This window comes from Diadema antillarum, unplaced genomic scaffold (assembly GCF_040938485.1).
Source record: "Diadema antillarum isolate AM-2024a unplaced genomic scaffold, OU_Dant_1.0 seq00001520_RagTag, whole genome shotgun sequence".
NCBI lineage: Eukaryota > Metazoa > Echinodermata > Echinoidea > Diadematoida > Diadematidae > Diadema > Diadema antillarum.
The window spans coordinates 159-6,896 of NW_027272252.1; the positions used below are offsets into that span (position 1 = coordinate 159).

General features: G+C 41.6%; 8 non-coding genes across 8 annotated transcripts; all 8 read right to left on the minus strand.

The window, feature by feature from the left end:
- Window positions 1–466: 466 nt before the first annotated feature.
- Window positions 467–541, minus strand: Trnaa-ggc (transfer RNA alanine (anticodon GGC)). Its single transcript has one exon. It is a non-coding gene; the product is annotated as a tRNA-Ala (tRNA).
- Window positions 542–792: 251 nt separating this feature from the next.
- On the minus strand, window positions 793–867 carry Trnaa-ggc (transfer RNA alanine (anticodon GGC)). Its single transcript has one exon. It is a non-coding gene; the product is annotated as a tRNA-Ala (tRNA).
- A 251-nt stretch (window positions 868–1,118) lies between these two features.
- On the minus strand, window positions 1,119–1,193 carry Trnaa-ggc (transfer RNA alanine (anticodon GGC)). Its single transcript has one exon. It is a non-coding gene; the product is annotated as a tRNA-Ala (tRNA).
- A 251-nt stretch (window positions 1,194–1,444) lies between these two features.
- On the minus strand, window positions 1,445–1,519 carry Trnaa-ggc (transfer RNA alanine (anticodon GGC)). The gene has a single exon. It is a non-coding gene; the product is annotated as a tRNA-Ala (tRNA).
- Window positions 1,520–1,770: 251 nt separating this feature from the next.
- Trnaa-ggc (transfer RNA alanine (anticodon GGC)) lies at window positions 1,771–1,845 on the minus strand. The gene has a single exon. It is a non-coding gene; the product is annotated as a tRNA-Ala (tRNA).
- Window positions 1,846–2,096: 251 nt separating this feature from the next.
- Trnaa-ggc (transfer RNA alanine (anticodon GGC)) lies at window positions 2,097–2,171 on the minus strand. The gene has a single exon. It is a non-coding gene; the product is annotated as a tRNA-Ala (tRNA).
- A 251-nt stretch (window positions 2,172–2,422) lies between these two features.
- Window positions 2,423–2,497, minus strand: Trnaa-ggc (transfer RNA alanine (anticodon GGC)). Its single transcript has one exon. It is a non-coding gene; the product is annotated as a tRNA-Ala (tRNA).
- A 251-nt stretch (window positions 2,498–2,748) lies between these two features.
- Window positions 2,749–2,823, minus strand: Trnaa-ggc (transfer RNA alanine (anticodon GGC)). Its single transcript has one exon. It is a non-coding gene; the product is annotated as a tRNA-Ala (tRNA).
- Between the last annotated feature and the right edge of the window lie 3,915 nt (window positions 2,824–6,738).

The following is a 6,738-nucleotide window of genomic DNA, read 5'->3' on the forward strand; positions in this document are numbered from 1 at the left end:
GTTTACTGCGAAATATGGATCGAGGAAACAAGGCGAGTGAGCAGTCGTATAAAGTCCGTCCTCAGCATGGCCAGCCAACTAAAATAATGTTCGTTTTGCCCATGGATGGATTACAATAAGAAGGTTCAATTAGAGGCGGAATCACAACAGATCCCATGTTCAATGCCGTTACTCATAGAAAGAAAAGAAAATTGTACTTAAAGATTATGCCATATCACTCTAATTTGTCGGGATTAATCTGGAAAGTGTTTTAGTCGGGTTACCATAGTGTACAATATTAAACACTTTCACAACATACAGCTCAGATTAACACTTTTGCACATAATTTCTGGAAGAGATCGACTTTTGTTTTTTTATATGCATTATCCGTAGGTGAAGTTACATTTTATGTAATTAATAAATAAAGACAGAATAAACTGACCAGAAAGAATATAAATTATTAGTGGAAAAGTGAGCAAAGAAAATGGGATTCCATCGGGATTCGAACCCGAGACCTCCGGATTGCCAGACCGGTGCTCTACCGACTGAGCTATAGAAAGCCCTAGTGCAGTGTTCGTCCCAGAAACCCTTAATTCTCAATGCTCGGGTGGTCAGAAGCTATAGCAGTGTGTTTGTGTGTGACACACACGCACACACTTGAACCTGGCATAAACCCGAAGGATAATTCAACTTGGGGATAAATGCGAGGGATCACCGAAGTGATGCAGCTTTTTGAGTTTGTAACAAATAAAGACAGAATAAACTGACCAGAAAGAATATAAATTATTAGTGGAAAAGTGAGCAAAGAAAATGGGATTCCATCGGGATTCGAACCCGAGACCTCCGGATTGCCAGACCGGTGCTCTACCGACTGAGCTATAGAAAGCCCTAGTGCAGTGTTCGTCCCAGAAACCCTTAATTCTCAATGCTCGGGTGGTCAGAAGCTATAGCAGTGTGTTTGTGTGTGACACACACGCACACACTTGAACCTGGCATAAACCCGAAGGATAATTCAACTTGGGGATAAATGCGAGGGATCACCGAAGTGATGCAGCTTTTTGAGTTTGTAACAAATAAAGACAGAATAAACTGACCAGAAAGAATATAAATTATTAGTGGAAAAGTGAGCAAAGAAAATGGGATTCCATCGGGATTCGAACCCGAGACCTCCGGATTGCCAGACCGGTGCTCTACCGACTGAGCTATAGAAAGCCCTAGTGCAGTGTTCGTCCCAGAAACCCTTAATTCTCAATGCTCGGGTGGTCAGAAGCTATAGCAGTGTGTTTGTGTGTGACACACACGCACACACTTGAACCTGGCATAAACCCGAAGGATAATTCAACTTGGGGATAAATGCGAGGGATCACCGAAGTGATGCAGCTTTTTGAGTTTGTAACAAATAAAGACAGAATAAACTGACCAGAAAGAATATAAATTATTAGTGGAAAAGTGAGCAAAGAAAATGGGATTCCATCGGGATTCGAACCCGAGACCTCCGGATTGCCAGACCGGTGCTCTACCGACTGAGCTATAGAAAGCCCTAGTGCAGTGTTCGTCCCAGAAACCCTTAATTCTCAATGCTCGGGTGGTCAGAAGCTATAGCAGTGTGTTTGTGTGTGACACACACGCACACACTTGAACCTGGCATAAACCCGAAGGATAATTCAACTTGGGGATAAATGCGAGGGATCACCGAAGTGATGCAGCTTTTTGAGTTTGTAACAAATAAAGACAGAATAAACTGACCAGAAAGAATATAAATTATTAGTGGAAAAGTGAGCAAAGAAAATGGGATTCCATCGGGATTCGAACCCGAGACCTCCGGATTGCCAGACCGGTGCTCTACCGACTGAGCTATAGAAAGCCCTAGTGCAGTGTTCGTCCCAGAAACCCTTAATTCTCAATGCTCGGGTGGTCAGAAGCTATAGCAGTGTGTTTGTGTGTGACACACACGCACACACTTGAACCTGGCATAAACCCGAAGGATAATTCAACTTGGGGATAAATGCGAGGGATCACCGAAGTGATGCAGCTTTTTGAGTTTGTAACAAATAAAGACAGAATAAACTGACCAGAAAGAATATAAATTATTAGTGGAAAAGTGAGCAAAGAAAATGGGATTCCATCGGGATTCGAACCCGAGACCTCCGGATTGCCAGACCGGTGCTCTACCGACTGAGCTATAGAAAGCCCTAGTGCAGTGTTCGTCCCAGAAACCCTTAATTCTCAATGCTCGGGTGGTCAGAAGCTATAGCAGTGTGTTTGTGTGTGACACACACGCACACACTTGAACCTGGCATAAACCCGAAGGATAATTCAACTTGGGGATAAATGCGAGGGATCACCGAAGTGATGCAGCTTTTTGAGTTTGTAACAAATAAAGACAGAATAAACTGACCAGAAAGAATATAAATTATTAGTGGAAAAGTGAGCAAAGAAAATGGGATTCCATCGGGATTCGAACCCGAGACCTCCGGATTGCCAGACCGGTGCTCTACCGACTGAGCTATAGAAAGCCCTAGTGCAGTGTTCGTCCCAGAAACCCTTAATTCTCAATGCTCGGGTGGTCAGAAGCTATAGCAGTGTGTTTGTGTGTGACACACACGCACACACTTGAACCTGGCATAAACCCGAAGGATAATTCAACTTGGGGATAAATGCGAGGGATCACCGAAGTGATGCAGCTTTTTGAGTTTGTAACAAATAAAGACAGAATAAACTGACCAGAAAGAATATAAATTATTAGTGGAAAAGTGAGCAAAGAAAATGGGATTCCATCGGGATTCGAACCCGAGACCTCCGGATTGCCAGACCGGTGCTCTACCGACTGAGCTATAGAAAGCCCTAGTGCAGTGTTCGTCCCAGAAACCCTTAATTCTCAATGCTCGGGTGGTCAGAAGCTATAGCAGTGTGTTTGTGTGTGACACACACGCACACACTTGAACCTGGCATAAACCCGAAGGATAATTCAACTTGGGGATAAATGCGAGGGATCACCGAAGTGATGCAGCTTTTTGAGTTTGTAATTGATAAAAAAGCAATATATACCCAACATTATGTTTGCATTCAAAATATATCTTTAGCTTGCTCAGACAGATGGCGGGATCAAAGGCACAAGTGCACCTGTGGAATTCTTTTAAACATCCATAGAAAACTGACAGCTGTTGGAATAGTCAGTTGGAACACCATCTCTTGAAACTCCTTGATGACAAAGAGACGCCGCATAAGAGTGTTCACCCCTTTACCTGAATAGGTAACGTGGGTGTTAAAGTGAGACCGCCATCGTGTTGATACTCTCCACTGCAGAATGTAAACCGTCTAGACAGTTCTCATTGCAGACTTTGTGTCACAGTCCTAATCAAATGTTGCACGCTCTCCTCGAATCACAGCTGTCGGCAGTGTTTTGGTTACTATTTGAATGTTAATGTGTGCCCACCCGATAACATACTGAATGTCTTCCGCAGATGCGTCGGCTGCGAGGGTCAGGTAAACCCAGTCACTCAAAAGATGCAGCCGAGACAAACGAGAACCCATCGTCACATTTATTGCTTGTGACATCAAGTGCTGACTTATCAGAACGTGTAGCTGAAAAGCACATGGAAGGTACCCAGCAGAGGCGAGAAAAAAACATGAAAGTGACAACTAACATTTGCAGAGAAGAGGAAACCTGGCAACTAACATTCGCAGACCAGCAAGGAAATGAGACATAAATAAAGATACTAAAAGCAAACGAACATCATGCCGCTGACTCTTTGAAAAAAGTTCGAGGGGGCGACGCGATCGTGTTAATGATGCATCTACAGGTTGTAAATGACGAACAAACAAAATATACTAAACACTTTTTGGTCAATTTCTACTCTCTGTCTCGATCATATTGACAGACTCTAGTTCATGTGAACGAGTGGCCGTTAAGGTTCAAGTACACTCTTTATCTATGTTCAATGATATAAACCCGTCAAAGTCATTAGATTTCTTTAATACTCTGAACCAAATTTGAAAATGGTTTGGAATTGCACTCTAATTTCAAGAAAGCATTAAAAAGTCTGCAAATCTCTGAAGAGCCATAATGATTTACTTTGCTTTTTTTTTTCTTGAAAATGACAACAACAGCCTATCAATAAATGCACCATGTTCTGTTAATGAGTGCATTGAGTTTAGTGTATTGTACCTAAGACAAGACTGTGTAGGCCTATTAATTCCGAGGAAATTCTTTGTGATGTTCCTGTTCTCTCACAGGGAAAAAAAGATAGGCAGGCCATCTTCAACCTTGACCTCTCTCTCAATCTCTTCCTCGCTGCATGTGTCTCTGATGGCAGTGAAGGTATACAGGCGAATTGTGTTTGCACCTTTTGAAACATTACTGCACACAAAAAGCAAAAAAAAAAAAAAAACCCGATAACGATGAAAAATAGATGATTTCAATTAAGATAACGACGCAGTATAGTGCTGATGGCTTTATAGGATTAGGGAGCTGATGTCGACTAAGTGCATGTAATTAGCAGTTGCTATCAGAGATTTGACATTGTTAAAGGCGAAGTAAGAGATATCGTGGGTATCTACGGTTCACATGTGTGGGAGTTTTAGCTATACAATTCCGTGTTTTTCGTTGTGTTTTTTCGTTTTGTTTCTGTCCTTGTTTTCTATTATAGCTCTCAGAGCCTCAAGGATCGTGCTCTGCAGAAAATATCTGTTCCGAAAGAGATCTTTTGATGGAAATGATGGACCGCCTATATCCTTCGAGCTTTATAGCTGTGAACCGCCGAGAAGATCGACAATTACTGGAAAATCTCTTACCAATCTGTGAAACAGCACTTCAGAGACATAAGCTGCCACGGATTAAAGGAACTGTGCAGTGCAAATGAATGTAATGAAACTAAGCTGTGCAAATGAATGTTGACTCGCATTGATTCATAATAATTATCTTGATCATCACTTAGGTAGCCAAAAAAGAATGTCTAAATATGTTCGATATGTTTTGTGTTATGTTACGTTTATTGTTTTTCTTCAGCTTTCTTGAATTCGCCCTCAGGAAAAAAACAAACAAACAAACAAACTTCAAAACCGAGATCCTTGAAGTGACATCATCTGTCAATTATTGCTAACAATACATGTACCAATATGATTATCAAAAGGGGTGCACGTCAAGAGCTCGACACCAACGAGTTATAAAATCCACGAGCTATCTAGATCACAAGTCACAAAGCCCACGAGAAAGATACTACGTGAACCATGCCAAAGGGTTCGACATCAAGTACAGTAGTCTAACGAGCTATACCGTCCACGAACTAGACATTAACCTTAAAAGGGCCGGGGGGGGGGGGGGGGGTTGAATCAACCCCCCACCTAAAATTTTCCGCGACCAATCTGCAGCGCGAATTGTTGTTGGTTTTTTTTTTTTTGACCGCGCCGCTCCCTGACTTTTTACTTTCAAGTCTCGCACGTCTTAGGACACCCTTTTCGCGGAAATCGGACATACCGTTACGACGCTGCACGACCTTTTATACATGCTTGTCAGACCGAAAATGGCTCAAAAACGTAATTTTATGTACAAAGTCTATGCAAATAGAGTTTTCTCACCGTATTCAAAATTATATGATTATTTTCACTTTTGATTGCTGAAATCAATTAATTTTAGCATAATTATGCCTGAAATATGTTTTGTAATTAATTTTGAGGAAAAAAACGAAAAAAAACCCCACACTATGTCGAAATACAAAGAAATACATAAGAAATTCATAAAACAATAGAATACATACGAAATAAACTTTGATACCAAATTTTTTTTCAAGTACATTGTTAGGATTGCTACAAGCAATAATGTCACCAAAAATGATGATGACATGGGCTTTATTCTCTGAATTTAATAGAGCAAAATCTATGATTTCACGCATATTAATCAATATAGACTATTTAAAAAATGAGAAATTCAGTTTTTTTTCTTTTACAGTTTGGTAGATTACGCGACAAGTAATGCATGTGCCAATTTTCACAGCGATTGTGCGACCGACGGCCGAGATCTGGGGGGGGGGGGGGGGGGGGTGGAAGGGGGTTCAATCAACCCTTCCCTGGCCACAAAACAGGCCAAAAAGTCCGGCCTGGTTAGGGTTAAGGCCAACGAGCTTGGCGATAGGCGAAGTGGGCCCATCAACTCGACAATACATCATTGGGCTTAATGGGACTGTACACTACTGGTTGGGGTGAGAATTAAGGTTTGTAACATTTTTGGTGAGATAGTGAGAAACCGCTTATGAAATATGAAAGAGCATGTAATTTCAAGGAGGATTCAACGTCTTTTGATGAAAATTGGCCTTGAAATGCAGAGACTCCAACTCTCCCGTTTTCGACGGGAGATCTCCCGCCGAAAGCCCATTTTTGCACAATCTCCCGTTCTCCCGTTTGAGATTTGATTTCTCCCGCCCTGGCTCTGTGTCTCCCGGTGGAAAGGATTTCTTACTTATTTCTATCGTATGTTGAAAAAATAAGCCTTAGATAGCACCAGAGAACATCTAGAATCCTAGGAACTTCGCGCTTCGCACACATCAACTTGGAGTCTCCCGTTTGCTAGGGGTTTCGGGTGGGAGAATCTCCAGATCAGAAGGTGCTTGGGGTTGGAGTCTCTGGAAATGACTGAGATATAAAAACAGTAGCGGTCCTAATAAAATTGACAGGCCACGACTTTAATTATAATCTCTTTGTTTTACCTTGTTTTTAGATATCTCAGTCATTTCAAAACCGATTTCCATCAAATAAACTTTTGAT